The sequence below is a fragment of the Podarcis gaigeae genome (assembly GCF_964106915.1).
Source record: "Podarcis gaigeae genome assembly, chromosome: 2".
Classification (NCBI taxonomy): Eukaryota; Metazoa; Chordata; class Lepidosauria; order Squamata; family Lacertidae; genus Podarcis; species Podarcis gaigeae.
Genome location: NC_139679.1, coordinates 29329 through 54084, shown reverse-complemented (window position 1 = coordinate 54084; position 24756 = coordinate 29329).

Genomic DNA, 24756 nt, shown 5'->3' with positions numbered 1-24756 from the left:
GAGACCCGCCAAGACATGATGCATGAAGGCTTGAAAGCAGTGGGAACCATTTTTTAATCCAAAAGGCATAACTCTGTATTCATAAGTGCCCAGCGGCGTAAACATGGTCGTTTTCCACTCGTCGCCTTGCCGTACGCGAATGAGATTGTACGCTCCGCGCAGATCCAACTTGGTAAAGATGCGACCCTTCCTCACCGTCGCCAGCAGGTCATCGATCTTGGGCATAGGGAAGGCTGAGGGCTTGGTCTTGAGGTTCAAGACGCGGAAATCAACGACCAGCCTCTTCTGGGGCGTATCCCTCTTCTTTACAAAGAACACGGGACTGCCTCCTGCCGCCTTGGACTCCCGGATGAATCCCCGCTTCAGGTTGTGATCTATGAACTCCCTGAGCTCTTGCAATTCATCCTCAGACATGGAGTACAGTTTCCCCGTCGGGAGCGTCGCCCCGGCCAGGAGGTCGATCTTGCAGTCGTAGGGTCTGTGGGGAGGCAGCTTATCCGCCTCTTTCTCGCAGAAGACCTCCAAAAACTCCTTGTATTTGTTAGGCACCGCTTGCAACATGCCCAAGTTCAGCTGTGGTCCATCCTCGTGCCCCTCATCTACCAAGTCCGCCAGGATGCAGTGTTCTGCGCAGTAAGAGGAGCCGAAGGTCAGTTGCCGCTGGTACCAGGCTAATGCCGGGCTGTGCCTATCCAGCCAACTCATTCCCAACACTATGGGCGTGTCTGACAGGCGGGTGACGTTGAAGCTGATGACCTCACGGTGGTTTCCAATGCGCATCACCATTGGCGGCGTCTGCTGTAGCACTTGCCCCCCCAGTAGCTCCCTGCCGTCCACTGTGACGACTTTCAGAGGTACCGCCGCTGGCAGAAGGGCTATGCCATGTTGCTGGATGAACTGCATGTCTATAAAGTCTGCATTGCTCCCCGAGTCTATGGTGATGGGAATTTCCACAAGTAGCCCATTGGGGAGCTGAAGGGATGCGGTGAGCTGCACTACTGGTTTGGGTGGGAGGGGGTCGGTGGGCTGTAAGATCCCTGGGGATTGCTTCACTGACTTGTCTGGCTGGTCCCCAGAGACGCCATCTCCAGCCAGACAGTGGAGTTTTCCTGCTGCGACTCCCTCTGCTGAATTGCGTCTGTTACTGTCGCTGCGGCTGCAGTATGCTTGTGAAACCGCTGGGGACACTCTTTTGCCATATGCTGAGCACTGTCGCAGATGTAGCACTTCCTGGTTCCTCTAGGAGGCTTCATCTTGACTGCTCCCGGAGTTAGGGCTCCGACTGTGGAGTGAGCCTTAGCACCACCTATCTCCATCGGCTCCTCTCCCCCTCCCAGCGGAGGCATGGATCGAGCGCGCGCTGCCACCTTGGGGAAGGGAGGCAGTCCTCTCGCTGGCGTGCGTCCCAAATGCCCTTCCTCCTTGCCCCAAGGGCGTCCTTCCAACCGAACCCCAATGGAGAGTGCCCGTTCCACCACGTCCTTGGTGGTTTGGGGTCTTCCCCCCCTTGCGATCTCGTCTTTCACAGCTCCGCTCAACCCCTCCCAGAACAGGTGTCAGGGGTTCAGAAGGAGAGACACAGGAGGGGGAGCAAATGGAGAGTGAGGAGGAGGAGTACGAGGGGGGCGCAGGCAGTGACAGTGGCCAGAGTTATTCCACAAGCCTCTCTAGCGAATCGGAGGACTCACAGAAGGGAGCGCCGGTGGCCAGAGCAAGGGAGATTCCAAGGGAGAAACCTCAAGAGGGAGGGGCCAGCGGGGAGTCCCTGAACAGCAGCTGGAGATCAGGGCCAGCGTCTCCACCAGAGCGCAGTGGGGAGGGGGAGTCCCAGGAGTCGGGACCAGTGTCCTCACCACCAGAGGGAGGAGAGGAGTCAGGTTTGGCAACACCCACATCACGAAGCGGGGAAACGGTCAGAAGGAAAGTCACCGGCTGGGCGCGCGCGCCAAGTTCAAATGTACAGGAGCGCGGCACAGCGGGGAGCCCGGGAAGGGAGCCAGGTCCTAAAGCCCGCCGGAGGGAGGGGCAAGACTCAGGAGGCTCCGCGTCAGAGGAGTCCAGGAAGGAGGGAACCCCAGAGGGCAGAAGGACCCAACGCAGGAAAGAGCAGCGCAAGAGGTGGAGCCGGGCTAGAATCTTAAACTGGTGTGGGTGGAGCAGTGAGTCAGAGGGGACTTAGCCGGTCTAGCGTTAAGACGTGGGCCTGCGCGCCCAGAGCTTGGAAATGGAAACTAAACTTCAATAAAGACTTTTGTATATAATATCCACTGGGCGTTGGTCCTCTGTGAGCTGGGACCTAGCGGCAGTCCTGACACATGCGCTGGGCGGAATTCTTCGCGGATTTCGACTTTCGGATAGAATACATCCCCGGAGATTCCAACGTTATAGCCGCTGCGCTATCCAGGAAACCGCAATATCTCGATGAAGCGACACCAGTAGCAGCCAGGCACATTTTCGCACCGCAGGTGTGGTCGTGCGCTGCCATCACAGTAGATCTGGACGCGGTGCGACGCGCGTTGCAAGTGGATCAGTTCGCACAGTCCAAAATGGAGGAGTTGCGCAGAGGTGTGCAGAGTGGCGAAGATTTCCAACTACGCGACGGGCTGCTAACTCGCAAAGGTGCCCTCTACGTGCCAAGCGACGAGCTTCGCGCAAAGGTTCTGCAGCAGTTGCACGACGCCCCAGTGCGGGCCACTTCGGCAAGAAGAAGACAATAGAACTGGTGGCAAGGGACTTTTGGTGGCCTCGGATGCGTGGAGAGGTAGCGGATTACGTCGCCAGGTGTGACACTTGTCAAAGGTCCAAGCCAGTACACCAGAAGCCAGCGGGGCTGTTGGAACCGCTGGAAACGCCACAGCAACCGTGGGAGAGGGTAGCCCTGGACTTCGTTACTGACCTGCCCAGCTCCAGAGGGAAGACGGCGGTACTGGTGGTTGTGGACCTGTTCACCAAGATGGCGCACTTCATTCCGTGCGCAAAGGTGGCGACGGCGGAACAGACTGCCAAACTCTTCATTGATCACGTGTTCAAGGTGCATGGGCTGCCGCAGTCCATCCTGTCCGACAGGGGGCGCCAGGTTGTTTCCAATTTTTGGCAGAAGCTTTTAGGTATCCTGAACGTCAAGATCAACCTTACGTCAGCGAGACACCCACAGACCAACGGCCAAGCTGAGAGGGTCAACGCGATCATGCAGCAGTACCTGAGATGTTACGCCAATCAGCGACCCGCAGCTTGGGTGGACTATCTGCCGATGGCAGAGTTTGCCTACAACAACACGAAGCACGCGTCCACGGGGGTGACGCCGTTCTTCGCGAACAACGGTCGTCATCCCAGAACCTTCCCGGGGTTCGGGGCACCGAGAGAGGGGGTGCCGCAAGAAGCCGACCAGTTTGCAGCGGAGCTGCAGGAGGTGCACAAAGAGTTGCGGAGACATTTGGAGCTGGCCAAGCAAGCATATAAGGTGCAGGCAGACAAAAACAGGAGAGCGGGGGAGGAGATCCAGGTGGGGGACTGGGTGTGGTTAGCGGCCCAAGTGATGCCAGCCAAGTCGTTGGCCAAGAAGAAGCTAGGGCACAGGCAGTTAGGGCCGTACCAGGTGGAGGCTAAGATCAACCCTGTAGCCTTTCGACTAACCCTCCCCGAAGGTTCCAGAGTGCATCCGGTATTTCACAGGTCGGTGCTCACCCCCTACAAGGCACCGCACAGGTTTCAGGAGTCTGAAACAGTCCCGCAACTACACACTAAGTCAAAGGAGAGGGAGAGGGCGCCTAGGGCCGAACCACTCAACGAGGTCATAGAAATCCTGGACTCGAGATGGGGGAAAGAGGGGGTAGAATACTTTCTAGCCACAGAGGGCACTCCAGCCAGTGCCAACGGTTGGGTGCCGGGCTACGCTTTAGACGAACCTCTTCTAAAAGACGAGTTCCATGCCCTTTTCCCGCATCGACCCATGCCAGCCGAGTACTTTGATGACTGGCTCTTTACGCCCACACTCTCAGACAGTACTTTCCGGGGGTTTTCTTCAGCCGAGGAGAGAACGCCAGAATCTAGCCCGCCCAGGGGATCGTGCTCAGGGGTGGACACAGAACCCTCTTATTGGTGGGACGAGCAACCAGAGGAGGACTGGCGCAGGAAATGGCTGACGGGACCTTGGCCGGCAGCACCAGACGAGGTACCGATGGAAGAGGGAGAAGAGAACACTTTGGGTCAAGAACCCGAATTCGAACACTCATACACCGAACTGCAAGCAGAGGAAATGGAGGTACACAACCTGTATCCTGCATCCACCTCCGAAGAGCTGCAGCTCCTACAACCTGCACCCGATGGGCGGGAGGGGGGAAGGGGGGGCTTCGAGGGGGGGATGGATGTCAGGGTTTCAGGGACAGAGAGCGAGGGGGAGGGGTCCCAGGGTGACGAGGAAGAGGACGACGATGACTCGAGGTTGTCAGTGAGTCCGTCAAGTGAATCCGAGGATTCCCAAAAGGGAGCCCCCCTGGTCAGGCCAAGGGGCAGTAGAGAGGGAAGCAGTCAGAAGCAGGGGAACGAAGAGGGAATCCCCAGTGGGGGTTGGAGATCGGGACCGGCCTCTCCGTCGGAACGGAGTGAAGGGGGTGGAGTTACCAGTGTGTCAGAAGGAGCAGAACAGGGAGCAGAGAGGGGAACGAGTTCGGAGCAGAACGTCCTGCAGGAAGGGGAGGAGTGTAGTACCGAGAGTAGCGTAACGGTCGAAAGGAAGGTCAGAAGCAACGTACGCGCGCCAAGTTCAAATGTGGAGGCGCGCGGAAATGAGGAGAGCCCTGAGGAGGAGCCTGGTCCCAAAGCACGAAGGAGGGGGGAGCAGGCGTCAGAAGACTCAGCCTCGGGGGAGTCCCGAAGGGAGGCAGCACTGGGGGGCAGGAAGACCCTGCGGAAAAGGAAGGAGAGGAAAGGGTGGAGCAGTACAAGCCTCTTAAGCTGGTGCAGGGGCGGGACTGACTCAGAGGGGACTTCAAACATCTAAGGGTAACAGATGCTGAGCCACGGAGCTTGGATGTAACGACAACAATGTTCTTCAATAAAACCTTTTGTATATAACTTGGACTGGATTTTGGTCTCTTGTGAGCTGGGACCTCGGGTGGCTCTGACACTAACCCTAACCCTAACCCTAACCCTACCCCTAACCCTAACCCTAACCCTAACCCTAACCCTAAACCCTAACCCTAACCCTAACCCTAACCCTAACCCTAAACCCTAACCCTAACCCTAACCCTAACCCTAACCCTAACCCTAACCCTTAACCCTAACCCTAACCCTAACCCTAACCCTAACTGTCAGGGTTTCAGGGACAGAGAGCGAGGGGGAGGGGTCCCAGGGCGACGAGGAAGAGGACGACGACCCGAGGTTGTCAGTGAGTCCGTCAAGTGAATCCGAGGATTCCCAAAAGGGAGCCCCCCTGGTCAGGCCAAGGGGCAGTAGAGAGGGAAGCAGTCAGAAGCAGGGGAACGAAGAGGGAATCCCCAGTGGGGGTTGGAGATCGGGACCGGCCTCTCCGTCGGAACGGAGTGAAGGGGGTGGAGTTGCCAGTGTGTCAGAAAGAGCAGAACAGGGAGCAGAGAGGGGAAGGAGTTCGGAGCAGAACGTCCTGTCGGAAAGGGAGGAGTGTAGTACCGAGAGTAGCGTAACGGTCGAAAAGAAGGTCAGAGGCAACGTACGCGCGCCAAGTTCAAATGTGGAGGCACGCGGAAATGAGGAGAGCCCTGAGGAGGAGCCTGGTCCCAAAGCACGAAGGAGGGGGGAGCAGGCATCAGAAGACTTAGCCTCGGGGGAGTCCCGGAGGGAGGGAGCACAGGGGGGCAGGAAGACCCTGTGGAAAAGGAAGGAGAGGAAAAGGTGGAGCAGTACAAGCCTCTTAAGCTGGTGCAGGGGCGGGACTGACTCAGAGGGGACTTCTACGATCTAAGAGTAACAGATCCGGAGCCACGGAGCTTGGATGTAATGCCAACAATGTTCTTCAATAAAACCTTTTGTATATAACTTGGACTGGACTTTGGTCTCTTGTGAGCTGGGACCACGGGTGGCTCTGACAGTAAGTCCCCTCACAAAGAACGCAAAATTTTTTTTTGCAAAGCTCACAAACGGTGATAGCCATGAGTGCGGAGGATCAGCTGACAGCACTGCGAACTACAGTTTCCGAACTCACCGCTGCAGTCCTTGCGTCTCAGAAGAAGCATGACGAAATGGAGAAGCGCTGCCAAGACCTGCAAACAAGGTGGGAGCGTGCAAGCAGGGAAGGGTTCCCAGGGTCCAGATCAGAGGGAATTGGACTTGGAAGGCGGGGGGGCAGCCTAGTCACCCACTTCGATGGGAACCTGAAGCACTACCCCAGTTTCAGAGCAGACGTTTTGTATGCATTGCACTTGCTTCGTCATGACTTTAAAGATGAGGAGGAGAAAGTGGGGTTTATTGTTTCTCACTTGTATGGGGCGGCCAGAGACTGGTTGCGCAATTTGTGGCGTGAAGATGGCCCTGCCCGCCGCGATTCTGATGAATTCATTAAAGCGATGGATGCCTGCTTCCAGTCAACCGTAGATTTGGATCTTGCACGCAGGGAGATATTTGGACTGCGGCAAGGCAAAGCCACTGTGCGTCAGTACCATTCCAGATTTTTTGCTTTACTGACTGCGTTACGCTGGGAGAAAGACTGCACACCTGTGAGGGATTTGTTCTGGGGGGGTCTCAGCGGTCCCATAAAGGACGAACTTGCCAGGGGAGACAGACCTCAGACCCTGGAGGAGGTGGTGCAGAGGGCTCTGGCGATTGGGATACGTCACGAGGGACGTCCTTGGCACAATGAGGAAGAACGTCAGGTGCGTCCACCAGCGAGAACGTCTTCTTTCATCCCCAGGGAGTTCAGTCAGTCACATCCCTCGCCGCTGGGGAGGCAGGGGGAGGAGCCGATGGAACTTGGTGGTGCTAAGGCTCAAGCAACAGCCAGAGCCCCAGCTTCCGGTGCAGTAAAGGCGAAGCCTCCTAGAGGAACCAGGAAGTGTTACATTTGCGACAGTGCACTGCACATGGCGAAAGAGTGCCCCCAGAGGCTCCAGAAACACACTGCAGCTTTAGCAACGGTAGCAGCAGAAGTGATCCAAGAAGAGGAGCTTCAGGGAAACGAAAGTGCCTGGCTGTAAGCACGAATGCTGGGGCTCAGCCAGGCGGATCTATAGAACAGTCCCCAGCGTCTTTGCAACCCACAGACCCTTTACCACCCAAGCCAGCGGTGCAGCTCACCGCAACACTTCAGTTGCCAAATGGGACCACCCTAAAAGTGACCATCACGATCGATTCTGGGAGCAACGCCGATTTCGTGGGGATGCAATTCGTCAAGCAGCATCGCATAGCGCTTCTGCCCGCCACAACGCCTCTGAACGTAGTCACGGTGGATGGCAGGAAATTGCTTGGAGGACAAGTTGTGCAACAGACACCTCCCATGGTGATGCGGATAGGAGATCACCGAGAAGTCATTAGCTTCAATGTCACCCACCTGTCTGACACGCCTATAGTATTAGGCATGAGTTGGCTGGAGAGACACAGTCCTGCTGTAGCGTGGTACCAACGCCAGATCACCTTTTGCTCATCGTACTGTGCTCAAAATTGCATCCAGTCCTGCCAGGAGGAGGGGGCTGAGCAGCAGCTGCGACTTGGCATGGTGCAGGCAGTACCTAGCAAGTACGAAGGGTTCCTGGAGGTTTTCTGCGAGAAGGAAGCTGACCAGTTGCCGCCCCACAGACCTTATGATTGTGCCATCGACCTGGTGCCGGGGGCGCAGTTGCTGACTGCAAAACTGTATTCCATGTCTGAGGACGAGATGCAAGAGCTCAGGGAGTTCATAGAGCACAATTTGAAGCGTGGATTCATCCGGGAATCGAAAGCAGTGGGGGGCAGTCCTGTGTTCTTTGTAAAGAAGAAGGACACGCCCCAAAAAAGACTCATTGTGGACTATAGGTTCATAAACAGTATGACCAAGCCCAAGGCCTTCCCCATGCCCAAGATAGATGATCTCCTAGCAACCGTGAGGAAGGGGAAGATCTTCACCAAATTGGATCTGCGTGGAGCGTATAACCTCATACGCATCCGGGAGGGCGATGAGTGGAAGACGGCCATGTTCACGCCTCTGGGCACGTATGAATACAGAGTTATGCCGTTTGGTCTCCAAAATGGATCTCACGTCTTCCAAGCCTTTATGCATCACGTGCTAGCGGGACTTCTCTACAAGAAATGTGTGTGTTTCCTCGACAACATCCTGATCTTTTCGGAGACGGAAGAGGCCCATGAGAAGGACGTAAAGGAGGTCCTGCAGAGACTACGGGAGAACAGGCTCTACGCCAAGTTAGAGAAGTGCCAGTTTGATGTGACGGAGGTGGATTTCCTAGGCTACAAGCTGTCCGACAAGGGGCTCGCCATGGACAGCGTCAAGGTCCGCGCGGTGTTGGACTGGAAGAGCCCACGCAATCGGAAGGAAGTCCAGAGATTCGTCGGCTTCGCCAACTTCTACCGCAAATTCATCAGAGGTTTTGCAAAGGAGACGGCAGCGATCACGGACACTCTGAGTTCCAAGAAGAAGAGGTTCGTGTGGACGGAACAGGCGGAGCGCTCTTTTCGGAAGCTTAAAAGCCTTTTCGCCTCCGAGGAGCAGCTGCTGCACGTGAATCCAGGCAGGCCCATGCGAGTGGAGACCGACGCGTCAGACAGAGCGGTTGGAGCCGTACTCCTGCAAGAAGATCCACATGGAAACTGGAGACCCGGTGCCTTTTACTCCCGAAAACTCAGCAAGGAGGAGCAAAACTACACCATATGGGACAGGGAGCTGTTAGCCATTCACGCAGCTTTCAAAGCGTGGCGACACTTCCTCATAGGAGCCAAGCACACAGTACAGGTCCGCACGGATCACAAGAACCTAGAGTATTGGCGCACGGCGAAGCTCCAAAGCCAGAGACACATGCGCTGGGCGGAATTCTTCGCGGATTTCGACTTTCGGATAGAGTACATCCCAGGAGATTCCAACGTTATAGCCGCTGCGCTATCCAGAAAACCGCAATATCTCGATGAAGCGGCGCCAGTAGCAGCCAAGCACATTTTCGCACCGCAGGCGTGGTCGTGCGCTGCCATCACAGTAGATCTGGACGCGGTGCGACGCGCGTTGCAAGTGGATCAGTTCGCACAGTCCAAAATGGAGGAGTTGCGCAGAGGTGTGCAGAGTGGAGAAGAGTTCCAACTGCGCGACGGACTGCTAACTCGCAAAGGTGCCCTCTACGTGCCAAGCGACGAGCTTCGCGCAAACGTTCTGCAGCAGTTGCACGACGCCCCCAGTGCTGGCCACTTCGGTAAGGAGAAGACAATAGAACTGGTGGCAAGGGACTTTTGGTGGCCCCGGATGCGCGGAGAGGTAGCGGATTACGTCGCCAGGTGTGACACTTGTCAGAGGTTCAAGCCAGTACACCAGAAGCCAGCGGGGCTGTTGGAACCGCTGGAAACGCCACAGCAACCGTGGGAGAGGGTAGCCCTGGACTTCGTTACTGACCTGCCCAGCTCCAGAGGGAAGACGGCGGTACTGGTGGTTGTGGACCTGTTCACCAAGATGGCGCACTTCATTCCGTGCGCAAAGGTGGCGACGGCGGAACAGACTGCCAAACTCTTCATTGATCACGTGTTCAAGGTGCATGGGCTGCCGCAGTCCATCCTGTCCGACAGGGGGCGCCAGGTTGTTTCCAATTTTTGGCAGAAGCTTTTAGGTATCCTGAACGTCAAGATCAACCTTACGTCGGCGAGACACCCACAGACCAACGGCCAAGCTGAGAGGGTCAACGCGATCATGCAGCAGTACCTGAGATGTTACGCCAATCAGCGACCCGCAGCTTGGGTGGACTACCTGCCGATGGCAGAGTTTGCCTACAACAACACGAAGCACGCGTCCACGGGGGTGACGCCGTTCTTCGCGAACAACGGTCGTCATCCCAGAACCTTCCCGGGGTTCGGGGCACCGAGAGAGGGGGTGCCGCAAGAAGCCGACCAGTTTGCAGCGGAGCTGCAGGAGGTGCACAAAGAGTTGCGGAGACATTTGGAGCTGGCCAAGCAAGCATATAAGGTGCAGGCAGACAAAAACAGGAGAGCGGGGGAGGAGATCCAGGTGGGGGACTGGGTGTGGTTAGCGGCCCAAGCGATGCCAGCCAAGTCGTTGGCCAAGAAGAAGCTAGGGCACAGGCAGTTAGGGCCGTACCAGGTGGAGGCTAAGATCAACCCTGTAGCCTTTCGACTAGCCCTCCCCGAAGGTTCCAGAGTGCATCCGGTATTTCACAGGTCGGTGCTCACCCCCTACAAGGCACCGCACAGGTTTCAGGAGTCTGAAACAGTCCCGCAACTACACACTAAGTCACAGGAGAGGGAGAGGGCGCCTAGGGCCGAACCACTCAACGAGGTCACAGAAATCCTGGACTCGAGATGGGGGAAAGAGGGGGTAGAATACTTTCTAGCCACAGAGGGCACTCCAGCCAGTGCCAACGGTTGGGTGCCGGGCTACGCTTTAGACGAACCTCTTCTAAAAGATGAGTTCCATGCCCTTTTCCCGCATAGACCCATGCCAGCCGAGTACTTTGATGACTGGCTCTTTACGCCCACACTCTCAGACAGTACTTTCCGGGGGTTTTCTTCAGCCGAGGAGAGAACGCCAGAATCTAGCCCGCCCAGGGGATCGTGCTCAGGGGTGGACACAGAACCCTCTTATTGGTGGGACGAGCAACCAGAGGAGGACTGGCGCAGGAAATGGCTGACGGGACCTTGGCCGGCAGCACCAGACGAGGTACCGATGGAAGAGGGAGAAGAGAACACTTTGGGTCAAGAACCCGAATTCGAACACTCATACACCGAACTGCAAGCAGAGGAAATGGAGGTACACAACCTGTATCCTGCATCCACCTCCGAAGAGCTGCAGCTCCTACAACCTGCACCCGATGGGCGGGAGGGGGGAAGGGGGGGCTTCGAGGGGGGGATGGATGTCAGGGTTTCAGGGACAGAGAGTGAGGGGGAGGGGTCCCAGGGCGACGAGGAAGAGGACGACGATGACCCGAGGTTGTCAGTGAGTCCGTCAAGTGAATCCGAGGATTCCCAAAAGGGAGCCCCCCTGGTCAGGCCAAGGGGCAGTAGAGAGGGAAGCAGTCAGAAGCAGGGGAACGAATAGGGAATCCCCAGTGGGGGTTGGAGATCGGGACCGGCCTCTCCGTCGGAACGGAGTGAAGGGGGTGGAGTTGCCAGTGTGTCAGAAGGAGCAGAACAGGAAGCAGAGGGGGAAGGAGTTCGGAGCAGAACGTCCTGAACGTGCCAAGCGACGAGCTTCGCGCAAAGGTTCTGCAGCAGTTGCACGACGCCCCCAGTGCGGGCCACTTCGGCAAGGAGAAGACAATAGAACTGGTGGCAAGGGACTTTTGGTGGCCTCGGATGCGTGGAGAGGTAGCGGATTACGTCGCCAGGTGTGACACTTGTCAAAGGTCCAAGCCAGTACACCAGAAGCCAGCGGGGCTGTTGGAACCGCTGGAAACGCCACAGCAACCGTGGGAGAGGGTAGCCCTGGACTTCGTTACTGACCTGCCCAGCTCCAGAGGGAAGACGGCGGTACTGGTGGTTGTGGACCTGTTCACCAAGATGGCGCACTTCATTCCGTGCGCAAAGGTGGCGACGGCGGAACAGACTGCCAAACTCTTCATTGATCACGTCTTCAAGGTGCATGGGCTGCCGCAGTCCATCCTGTCCGACAGGGGGCGCCAGTTTGTTTCCAATTTTTGGCAGAAGCTTTTAGGTATCCTGAACGTCAAGATCAACCTTACGTCGGCGAGACACCCACAGACCAACGGCCAAGCTGAGAGGGTCAACGCGATCATGCAGCAGTACCTGAGATGTTACGCCAATCAGCGACCCGCAGCTTGGGTGGACTGCCTGCCGATGGCAGAGTTTGCCTACAACAACACGAAGCACGCATCCACGGGGGTGACGCCGTTCTTCACGAACAACGGTCGTTGTTCTGCTACCCCCTCCTTCGTGCTTTGGGACCAGGCTCCTCCTCAGGGCTCTCCTCATTTCCGGGCGCCTCCACATTTGAACTTGGCGCGCGGGGCCACCAAAAGTCCCTTGCCACCAGTTCTATTGTCTTCTCCTTACCGAAGTGGCCAGCACTGGGGCCGTCGTGCAACTGCTGCAGAACCTTTGCGCGAAGCTCGTCGCTTGGCACGTAGAGGGCACCTTTGCGAGTTAGCAGTCCGTCGCGCAGTTGGAACTCTTCTCCACTCTGCACACCTCTGCGCAACTCCTCCATTTTGGACTGTGCGAACTGATCCACTTGCAACGCGCGTCGCACCGCGTCCAGATCTACTGTGATGGCAGCGCACGACCACGCCTGCGGTGCGAAAATGTGCTTGGCTGCTACTGGCGCCGCTTCATCGAGATATTGCGGTTTCCTGGATAGCGCAGCGGCTATAACGTTGGAATCTCCTGGGATGTACTCTATCCGAAAGTCGAAATCCGCGAAGAATTCCGCCCAGCGCATGTGTCTCTGGCTTTGGAGCTTCGCCGTGCGCCAATACTCTAGGTTCTTGTGATCCGTGCGGACCTGTACTGTGTGCTTGGCTCCTATGAGGAAGTGTCGCCACGCTTTGAAAGCTGCGTGAATGGCTAACAGCTCCCTGTCCCATATGGTGTAGTTTTGCTCCTCCTTGCTGAGTTTTCGGGAGTAAAAGGCACCGGGTCTCCAGTTTCCATGTGGATCTTCTTGCAGGAGTACGGCTCCAACCGCTCTGTCTGACGCGTCGGTCTCCACTCGCATGGGCCTGCCTGGATTCACGTGCAGCAGCTGCTCCTCGGAGGCGAAAAGGCTTTTAAGCTTCCGAAAAGAGCGCTCCGCCTGTTCCGTCCACACGAACCTCTTCTTCTTGGAACTCAGAGTGTCCGTGATCGCTGCCGTCTCCTTTGCAAAACCTCTGATGAATTTGCGGTAGAAGTTGGCGAAGCCGACGAATCTCTGGACTTCCTTCCGATTGCGTGGGCTCTTCCAGTCCAACACCGCGCGGACCTTGACGCTGTCCATGGCGAGCCCCTTGTCGGACAGCTTGTAGCCTAGGAAATCCACCTCCGTCACATCAAACTGGCACTTCTCTAACTTGGCGTAGAGCCTGTTCTCCCGTAGTCTCTGCAGGACTTCTTTTACGTCCTTCTCATGGGCCTCTTCCGTTTCCGAAAAGATCAGGATGTCGTCGAGGAAACACACACATTTCTTGTAGAGAAGTCCCGCTAGCACGTGATGCATAAAGGCTTGGAAGACGTGAGATCCATTTTGGAGACCAAACGGCATAACTCTGTATTCATACGTGCCCAGAGGCGTGAACATGGCCGTCTTCCACTCATCGCCCTCCTGGATGCGTATGAGGTTATACGCTCCACGCAGATCCAATTTGGTGAAGATCTTCCCCTTCCTCACGGTTGCTAGGAGATCATCTATCTTGGGCATGGGGAAGGCCTTGGGCTTGGTCATACTGTTTATGAACCTATAGTCCACAATGAGTCTTTTTTGGGGCGTGTCCTTCTTCTTTACAAAGAACACAGGACTGCCCCCCACTGCTTTCGATTCCCGGATGAATCCACGCTTCAAATTGTGCTCTATGAACTCCCTGAGCTCTTGCATCTCGTCCTCAGACATGGAATACAGTTTTGCAGTCGGCAACTGCGCCCCCGGCACCAGGTCGATGGCACAATCATAAGGTCTGTGGGGCGGCAACTGGTCAGCTTCCTTCTCGCAGAAAACCTCCAGGAACCCTTCGTACTTGCTAGGTACTGCCTGCACCATGCCAAGTCGCAGCTGCTGCTCAGCCCCCTCCTCCTGGCAGGACTGGATGCAATTTTGAGCACAGTACGATGAGCAAAAGGTGATCTGGCGTTGGTACCACGCTACAGCAGGACTGTGTCTCTCCAGCCAACTCATGCCTAATACTATAGGCGTGTCAGACAGGTGGGTGACATTGAAGCTAATGACTTCTCGGTGATCTCCTATCCGCATCACCATGGGAGGTGTCTGTTGCACAACTTGCCCTCCTAGCAATTTCCTGCCATCCACCGTGACTATGTTCAGAGGCGTTGTGGCGGGCAGAAGCGCTATGCGATGCTGCTTGACGAATTGCATCCCCACGAAATCGGCGTTGCTCCCAGAATCGATCGTGAGGGGCACTTCTAGGGTGGTTCCATTTGGCAACTGAAGTGTTGCGGTGAGCTGCACCGCTGGCTTGGGTGGTAAAGGGTCTGTGGGTTGCAAAGACGCTGGGGACTGTTCTATAGATCCGCCTGGCTGAGCCCCAGCATTCGTGCTTACAGCCAGGCACTTTCGTTTCCCTGAGGCTCCTCTTCTTGGATCACTTCTGCTGCTACCGTTGCTAAAGCTGCAGTGTGTTTCTGGAGCCTCTGGGGGCACTCTTTCGCCATGTGCAGTGCACTGTCGCAAATGTAACACTTCCTGGTTCCTCTAGGAGGCTTCGCCTTTACTGCACCGGAAGCTGGGGCTCTGGCTGTTGCTTGAGCCTTAGCACCACCAAGTTCCATCGGCTCCTCCCCCTGCCTCCCCAGCGGCGAGGGATGTGACTGACTGAACTCCCTGGGAATGAAAGAAGACGTCCTCGCTGGTGGACGCACCTGACGTTCTTCCTCATTGTGCCAAGGACGTCCCTCGTGACGTATCCCAATCGCCAGAGCCCTCTGCACCACCTCCTCCAGGGTCTGAGGTCTGTCTCCCCTGGCAAGTTCGTCCTTTATGGGACCGCTGAGACCCTCCCAGAACAAATCCCTCACAGGTGTGCAGTCTTTCTCCCAGCGTAACGCAGTCAGTAAAGCAAAAAATCTGGAATGGTACTGACGCACAGTGGCTTTGCCTTGCCGCAGTCCAAATATCTCCCTGCGTGCAAGATCCAAATCTACGGTTGACTGGAAGCAGGCATCCATCGCTTTAATGAATTCATCAGAATCGCGGCGGGCAGGGCCATCTTCACGCCACAAATTGCGCAACCAGTCTCTGGCCGCCCCATACAAGTGAGAAACAATAAACCCCACTTTCTCCTCCTCATCTTTAAAGTCATGACGAAGCAAGTGCAATGCATACAAAACGTCTGCTCTGAAACTGGGGTAGTGCTTCAGGTTCCCATCGAAGTGGGTGACTAGGCTGCCCCCCCCCGCCTTCCAAGTCCAATTCCCTCTGATCTGGACCCTGGGAACCCTTCCCTGCTTGCACGCTCCCACCTTGTTTGCAGGTCTTGGCAGCGCTTCTCCATTTCGTCATGCTTCTTCTGAGACGCAAGGACTGCAGCGGTGAGTTCGGAAACTGTAGTTCGCAGTGCTGTCAGCTGATCCTCCGCACTCATGGCTGTCACCGTTTGTGAGCTTTGCAAAAAAAATTTTTGCGTTCTTTGTGAGGGGACTTACTGTCAGAGCCACCCGTGGTCCCAGCTCACAAGAGACCAAAGTCCAGTCCAAGTTATATACAAAAGGTTTTATTGAAGAACATTGTTGTCGTTACATCCAAGCTCCGTGGCTCCGCATCTGTTACCCTTAGATGTTAGAAGTCCCCTCTGAGTCAGTCCCGCCCCTGCACCAGCTTAAGAGGCTTGTACTGCTCCACCTGTTCCTCTCTTTCCTTTTCCGCAAGGTCTTCCTGCCCCCCTGTGCTCCCTCCCTCCGGGACTCCCCCGAGGCTGAGTCTTCTGCCGCCTGCTCCCCCCTCCTTCGTGCTTTGGGACCAGGCTCCTCCTCAGGGCTCTCCTCATTTCCGCGCGCCTCCACATTTGAACTTGGCGCGCGTACGTTGCCTCTGACCTTCCTTTCGACCGTTACGCTACTCTCGGTACTACACTCCTCCCCTTCCGGCAGGACGTTTTGCTCCGAACTCCTTCCCCTCTCTGCTTCCTGTTCTGCTCTTTCTGACACACTGGCAACTCCACCCCCTTCACTCCGTTCCGACGGAGAGGCCGGTCCCGATCTCCAGCCCCCACTGGGGATTCCCCCTTCGTTCCCCTGCTTCTGACTGCCTCCCTCTCTACTGCCCCTTGGCCTGCCAGGGGGGCTCCCTTTTGGGAATCCTCGGATTCACTTGACGGATTCACTGACAACCTCGGGTCGTCGTCGTCCTCTTCCTCGTCGCCCTGGGACCCCTCCCCCTCGCTCTCTGTCCCTGAAACCCTGACACTAACCCTAACCCTAACCCTAACCCTAACCCTAACAACACCCTAACACCCTAACACCCTAACCCTAACCCTAACCCTAACCCTAACCCTAACCCCTAACCCTAACCCTAACCCTAACCCTAACCCTAACCCTAACCCTAAAAAGAAAGACGATAAACCTCTGATTGGTTTTGTTGCAAATTGGTGTTTTTGGGGTTAGAATGCACATTCACCCAAAAATCTCAGAGTGAAATGTTTCTTAACAGCCGTAAACAAGCATAGGTGTTTTGGTTCCATGTCAATAGAAAGCAGACGAAAAAGTTTCGATTGTTCTTTCCATGTTCTTTCCACCCACAAATAGCAAAGCGAAGTGTAATGAGCCTGAACCTCCCCAAACAGGTTGTTTTGCGTTCCAGCTACATAGAAAGAAGAATTTTGGATTTCGCTTATTTCAAATCGTGTTCCGTGGTGTTAATGCTCATTAACCCAGAAATCGCAAACTATGTGTAATGAGTCCCAAATAACACAAAACCGTCTTTTCGCTTCCATATGCGTAGAAAGAAGACTTTGATAGGGCTTATTTCAATTCGCATGGTGTTTTATGCGTGTGCACCAGAATCACCTCCAACCAAAGCAAAAAGGTGTTTTGGGTTCCATCCACTTAAAAAGAAAGACGATAAAGCTCTCATTGGTTTTGTAGCAAATTGGTGTTTTTGGGGTTAGAATGCACATTCACCCAAAAATCTCAGAGTGAAATGTTTCCTAACAGCCGTAAACAAGCATAGGTATTTTGGTTCCATGTCAATACTAAGCAGACGAAAAATTTATATTGTTCTTTCCATGTTCTTTCCACCCACAAATAGCGAAGTGTAATGAGCCTGAACCTCCCCAAACAGGTTGTTTTGCGTTGCAGCTACATAGAAAGAAGAATTTTGGATTTCGCTTATTTCAAATCGTGTTCCGTGGTGTTAATGCTCATTAACCCAGAAATCGCAAGGTATGTGTAATGAGTCCCAAGTAACACAAAACCGTCTTTTCGCTTCCATATGCGTAGAAAGAAGACGAATAAGCTTTGATAGGGCTTATTTCAATTCGCATGGTGTTTTATGCGTGTGCACCAGAATCACCTCCAACCAAAGCAAAAAGGTGTTTTGGGTTCCATCCACTTAAAAAGAAAGACGATAAAGCTCTCATTGGTTTTGTAGCAAATTGGTGTTTTTGGGGTTAGAATGCCCATTCACCCAAAAATCTCAGAGTGAAATGTTTCTTAACAGCCGTAAACAAGCATAGGTGTTTTGGTTGGATGTCAATAGAAAGCAGACGAAAAAGTTTGGATTGTTCTTTCCATGTTCTTTCCACCCACAAATAGCAAAGCGAAGTGTAATGAGCCTGAACCTCCCCAAACAGGTTGTTTTGCGTTGCAGCTACATAGAAAGAAGAATTTTGGATTTCGCTTATTTCAAATCGTGTTCCGTGGTTTTAATGCTCATTAACCCAGAAATCGCAAACTATGTGTAATGAGTCCCAAGTAACACAAAACCGTCTTTTCGCTTCCATATGCGTAGAAAGAAGACGAATAAGCTTTGATAGGGCTTATTTCAATTCGCATGGTGTTTTATGCCTGTGCACCAGAATCACCTCCAACCAAAGCAAAAAGGTGTTTTGGGTTCCATCCACTTAAAAAGAAAGACGATAAAGCTCTCATTGGTTTTGTAGCAAATTGGTGTTTTTGGGGTTAGAATGCACATTCACCCAAAAATCTCAGAGTGAAATGTTTCTTAACAGCCGTAAACAAGCATAGGTGTTTTGGTTCCATGTCAATAGAAAGCAGGCGAAAAAGTTTGGATTGTTCTTTCCATGTTCTTTCCACCCACAAATAGCAAAGCGAAGTGTAATGAGCCTGAACCTCCCCAAACAGGTTGTTTTGCGTTCCAGCTACATAGAAAGAAGAATTTTGGATTTCGCTTATTTCAAATCGTGTTCCGTGGTGTTAATGCTCATTAACCCAGAAATCGCAAACTATGTGTAATGAGTCCCAAATAACACAAAACCGTCTTTTCGCTTCCATATGCGTAGAAAGAAGACTTTGATAGGGCTTGTTTCAATTCGCATGGTGTTTTATGCCTGTGCACCAGAATCACCTCCAACCAAAGCAAAAAGGTGTTTTGGGTTCCATCCACTTAAAAAGAAAGACGATAAAGCTCTCATTGGTTTTGTAGCAAATCGGTGTTTTTGGGGTTAGAATGCACATTCACCCAAAAATCTCTGAGTGAAATGTTTCTTAACAGCCCTAAACAAGCATAGGTATTTTGGTTCCATGTCAATACTAAGCAGACGAAAAATTTATATTGTTCTTTCCATGTTCTTTCCACCCACAAATAGCGAAGTGTAATGAGCCTGAACCTCCCCAAACAGGTTCTTTTGCGTTCCAGCTACATAGAAAGAAGAATTTTGAATTTCGCTTATTTCAAATCGTGTCCCGTGGTGTTAATGCTCATTAACCCAGAAATCGCAAAGTATGTGTAATGAGTCCCAAGTAACACAAAACCGTCTTTTCGCTTCCATATGCGTAGAAAGAAGACGAATAAGCTTTGATAGGGCTTATTTCAATTCGCATGGTGTTTTATGCCTGTGCACCAGAATCACCTCCAACCAAAGCAAAAAGGTGTTTTGGGTTCCATCCACTTAAAAAGAAAGACGATAAAGCTCTCATAGGTTTTGTAGCAAATTGGTGTTTTTGGGGTTAGAATGCACATTCACCCAAAAATCTCAGAGTGAAATGTTTCTTAACAGCCGTAAACAAGCATAGGTATTTTGGTTCCATGTCAATACTAAGCAGACGAAAAATTTATATTGTTCTTTCCATGTTCTTTCCACCCACAAATAGCGAAGTGTAATGAGCCTGAACCTCCCCAAACAGGTTGTTTTGCGTTGCAGCTACATAGAAAGAAGAATTTTGGATTTCGCTTATTTCAAATCGTGTCCCGTGGTGTTAATGCTCATTAACCCAGAAATCGCAAAGTATGTGTAATGAGTCCCAAGTAACACAAAACCTTCTTTTCGCTTCCATATGCGTAGAAAGAAGACGAATAAGCTTTGATAGGGCTTATTTCAATTCGCATGGTGTTTTATGCGTGTGCACCAGAATCACCTCCAACCAAAGCAAAAAGGTGTTTTGGGTTCCATCCACTTAAAAAGAAAGACGATAAAGCTCTCATTGGTTTTGTAGCAAATTGGTGTTTTTGGGGTTAGAATGCACATTCACCCAAAAATCTCAGAGTGAAATGTTTCCTAACAGCCGTAAACAAGCATAGGTATTTTGGTTCCATGTCAATACTAAGCAGACGAAAAATTTATATTGTTCTTTCCATGTTCTTTCCACCCACAAATAGCGAAGTGTAATGAGCCTGAACCTCCCCAAACAGGTTGTTTTGCGTTGCAGCTACATAGAAAGAAGAATTTTGGATTTCGCTTATTTCAAATCGTGTTCCGTGGTGTTAATGCTCATTAACCCAGAAATCGCAAGGTATGTGTAATGAGTCCCAAGTAACACAAAACCGTCTTTTCGCTTCCATATGCGTAGAAAGAAGACGAATAAGCTTTGATAGGGCTTATTTCAATTCGCATGGTGTTTTATGCGTGTGCACCAGAATCACCTCCAACCAAAGCAAAAAGGTGTTTTGGGTTCCATCCACTTAAAAAGAAAGACGATAAAGCTCTCATTGGTTTTGTAGCAAATTGGTGTTTTTGGGGTTAGAATGCCCATTCACCCAAAAATCTCAGAGTGAAATGTTTCTTAACAGCCGTAAACAAGCATAGGTGTTTTGGTTGGATGTCAATAGAAAGCAGACGAAAAAGTTTGGATTGTTCTTTCCATGTTCTTTCCACCCACAAATAGCAAAGCGAAGTGTAATGAGCCTGAACCTCCCCAAACAGGTTGTTTTGCGTTGCAGCTACATAGAAAGAAGAATTTTGGATTTCGCTTATTTCAAATCGTGTTCCGTGGTTTTAATGCTCATTAACCCAGAAATCGCAAACTATGTGTAATGAGTCCCAAGTAACACAAAACCGTCTTTTCGCTTCCATATGCGTAGAAAGAAGACGAATAAGCTTTGATAGGGCTTATTTCAATTCGCATGGTGTTTTATGCCTGTGCACCAGAATCACCTCCAACCAAAGCAAAAAGGTGTTTTGGGTTCCATCCACTTAAAAAGAAAGACGATAAAGCTCTCATTGGTTTTGTAGCAAATTGGTGTTTTTGGGGTTAGAATGCACATTCACCCAAAAATCTCAGAGTGAAATGTTTCTTAACAGCCGTAAACAAGCATAGGTGTTTTGGTTCCATGTCAATAGAAAGCAGGCGAAAAAGTTTGGATTGTTCTTTCCATGTTCTTTCCACCCACAAATAGCAAAGCGAAGTGTAATGAGCCTGAACCTCCCCAAACAGGTTGTTTTGCGTTCCAGCTACATAGAAAGAAGAATTTTGGATTTCGCTTATTTCAAATCGTGTTCCGTGGTGTTAATGCTCATTAACCCAGAAATCGCAAACTATGTGTAATGAGTCCCAAATAACACAAAACCGTCTTTTCGCTTCCATATGCGTAGAAAGAAGACTTTGATAGGGCTTGTTTCAATTCGCATGGTGTTTTATGCCTGTGCACCAGAATCACCTCCAACCAAAGCAAAAAGGTGTTTTGGGTTCCATCCACTTAAAAAGAAAGACGATAAAGCTCTCATTGGTTTTGTAGCAAATCGGTGTTTTTGGGGTTAGAATGCACATTCACCCAAAAATCTCTGAGTGAAATGTTTCTTAACAGCCCTAAACAAGCATAGGTATTTTGGTTCCATGTCAATACTAAGCAGACGAAAAATTTATATTGTTCTTTCCATGTTCTTTCCACCCACAAATAGCGAAGTGTAATGAGCCTGAACCTCCCCAAACAGGTTCTTTTGCGTTCCAGCTACATAGAAAGAAGAATTTTGAATTTCGCTTATTTCAAATCGTGTCCCGTGGTGTTAATGCTCATTAACCCAGAAATCGCAAAGTATGTGTAATGAGTCCCAAGTAACACAAAACCGTCTTTTCGCTTCCATATGCGTAGAAAGAAGACGAATAAGCTTTGATAGGGCTTATTTCAATTCGCATGGTGTTTTATGCCTGTGCACCAGAATCACCTCCAACCAAAGCAAAAAGGTGTTTTGGGTTCCATCCACTTAAAAAGAAAGACGATAAAGCTCTCATAGGTTTTGTAGCAAATTGGTGTTTTTGGGGTTAGAATGCACATTCACCCAAAAATCTCAGAGTGAAATGTTTCTTAACAGCCGTAAACAAGCATAGGTATTTTGGTTCCATGTCAATACTAAGCAGACGAAAAAGTTATATTGTTCTTTCCATGTTCTTTCCACCCACAAATAGCGAAGTGTAATGAGCCTGAACCTCCCCAAACAGGTTGTTTTGCGTTGCAGCTACATAGAAAGAAGAATTTTGGATTTCGCTTATTTCAAATCGTGTCCCGTGGTGTTAATGCTCATTAACCCAGAAATCGCAAAGTATGTGTAATGAGTCCCAAGTAACACAAAACCTTCTTTTCGCTTCCATATGCGTAGAAAGAAGACGAATAAGCTTTGATAGGGCTTATTTCAATTCGCATGGTGTTTTATGCGTGTGCACCAGAATCACCTCCAACCAAAGCAAAAAGGTGTTTTGGGTTCCATCCACTTAAAAAGAAAGACGATAAAGCTCTCATTGGTTTTGTAGCAAATTGGTGTTTTTGGGGTTAGAATGCCCATTCACCCAAAAATCTCAGAGTGAAATGTTTCTTAACAGCCGTAAACAAGCATAGGTGTTTTGGTTGGATGTCAATAGAAAGCAGACGAAAAAGTTTGGATTGTTCTTTCCATGTTCTTTCCACCCACAAATAGCAAAGCGAAGTGTAATGAGCCTGAACCTCCCCAAACAGGTTGTTTTGCGTTGCAGCTACATAGAAAGAAGAATTTTGGATTTCGCTTATTTCAAATCGTGTTCCGTGGTTTTAATGCTCATTAACCCAGAAATCGCAAACTATGTGTAATGAGTCCCAAGTAACATAAAACCGTCTTTTCGCTTCCATATGCGTAGAAAGAAGACGAATAAGCTTTGATAGGGCTTATTTCAATTCGCATGGTGTTTTATGCCTGTGCACCAGAATCACCTCCAACCAAAGCAAAAAGGTGTTTTGGGTTCCATCCACTTAAAAAGAAAGACGATAAAGCTCTCATTGGTTTTGTAGCAAATTGGTGTTTTTGGGGTTAGAATGCACATTCACCCAAAAATCTCAGAGTGAAATGTTTCTTAACAGCCGTAAACAAGCATAGGTGTTTTGGTTCCATGTCAATAGAAAGCAGGCGAAAAAGTTTGGATTGTTCTTTCCATGTTCTTTCCACCCACAAATAGCAAAGCGAAGTGTAATGAGCCTGAACCTCCCCAAACAGGTTGTTTTGCGTTCCAGCTACATAGAAAGAAGAATTTTGGATTTCGCTTATTTCAAATCGTGTTCCGTGGTGTTAATGCTCATTAACCCAGAAATCGCAAACTATGTGTAATGAGTCCCAAATAACACAAAACCGTCTTTTCGCTTCCATATGCGTAGAAAGAAGACTTTGATAGGGCTTGTTTCAATTCGCATGGTGTTTTATGCCTGTGCACCAGAATCACCTCCAACCAAAGCAAAAAGGTGTTTTGGGTTCCATCCACTTAAAAAGAAAGACGATAAAGCTCTCATTGGTTTTGTAGCAAATTGGTGTTTTTGGGGTTAGAATGCACATTCACCCAAAAATCTCAGAGTGAAATGTTTCTTAACAGCCGTAAACAAGCATAGGTATTTTGGTTCCATGTCAATACTAAGCAGACGAAAAATTTATATTGTTCTTTCCATGTTCTTTCCACCCACAAATAGCGAAGTGTAATGAGCCTGAACCTCCCCAAACAGGTTCTTTTGCGTTCCAGCTACATAGAAAGAAGAATTTTGAATTTCGCTTATTTCAAATCGTGTCCCGTGGTGTTAATGCTCATTAACCCAGAAATCGCAAAGTATGTGTAATGAGTCCCAAGTAACACAAAACCGTCTTTTCGCTTCCATATGCGTAGAAAGAAGACGAATAAGCTTTGATAGGGCTTATTTCAATTCGCATGGTGTTTTATGCCTGTGCACCAGAATCACCTCCAACCAAAGCAAAAAGGTGTTTTGGGTTCCATCCACTTAAAAAGAAAGACGATAAAGCTCTCATAGGTTTTGTAGCAAATTGGTGTTTTTGGGGTTAGAATGCACATTCACCCAAAAATCTCAGAGTGAAATGTTTCTTAACAGCCGTAAACAAGCATAGGTATTTTGGTTCCTTGTCAATACTAAGCAGACGAAAAAGTTATATTGTTCTTTCCATGTTCTTTCCACCCACAAATAGTGAAGTGTAATGAGCCTGAACCTCCCCAAACAGGTTGTTTTGCGTTGCAGCTACATAGAAAGAAGAATTTTGGATTTCGCTTATTTCAAATCGTGTCCCGTGGTGTTAATGCTCATTAACCCAGAAATCGCAAAGTATGTGTAATGAGTCCCAAGTAACACAAAACCTTCTTTTCGCTTCCATATGCGTAGAAAGAAGACGAATAAGCTTTGATAGGGCTTATTTCAATTCGCATGGTGTTTTATGCCTGTGCACCAGAATCACCTCCAACCAAAGCAAAAAGGTGTTTTGGGTTCCATCCACTTAAAAAGAAAGACGATAAAGCTCTGATTGGTTTTGTTGCAAATTGGTGTTTTTGGGGTTAGAATGCACATTCACCCAAAAATCTCAGAGTGAAATGTTTCTTAACAGCCGTAAACAAGCATAGGTGTTTTGGTTCCATGTCAATAGAAAGCAGACGAAAAAGTTTGGATTGTTCTTTCCATGTTCTTTCCACCCACAAATAGCAAAGCGAAGTGTAATGAGCCTGAACCTCCCCAAACAGGTTGTTTTGCGTTGCAGCTACATAGAAAGAAGAATTTTGGATTTCGCTTATTTCAAATCGTGTTCCGTGGTGTTAATGCTCATTAACCCAGAAATCGCAAGGTATGTGTAATGAGTCCCAAGTAACACAAAACCGTCTTTTCGCTTCCATATGCGTAGAAAGAAGACTTTGATAGGTGTCAGGACTGCCGCTAGGTCCCAGCTCACAGAGGACCAACGCCCAGTGGATATTATATACAAAAGTCTTTATTGAAGTTTAGTTTCCATTTCCAAGCTCTGGGCGCGCAGGCCCACGTCTTAACGCTAGACCGGCTAAGTCCCCTCTGACTCACTGCTCCACCCACACCAGTTTAAGATTCTAGCCCGGCTCCACCTCTTGCGCTGCTCTTTCCTGCGTTGGGTCCTTCTGCCCTCTGGGGTTCCCTCCTTCCTGGACTCCTCTGACGCGGAGCCTCCTGAGTCTTGCCCCTCCCTCCGGCGGGCTTTAGGACCTGGCTCCCTTCCCGGGCTCCCCGCTGTGCCGCGCTCCTGTACATTTGAACTTGGCGCGCGCGCC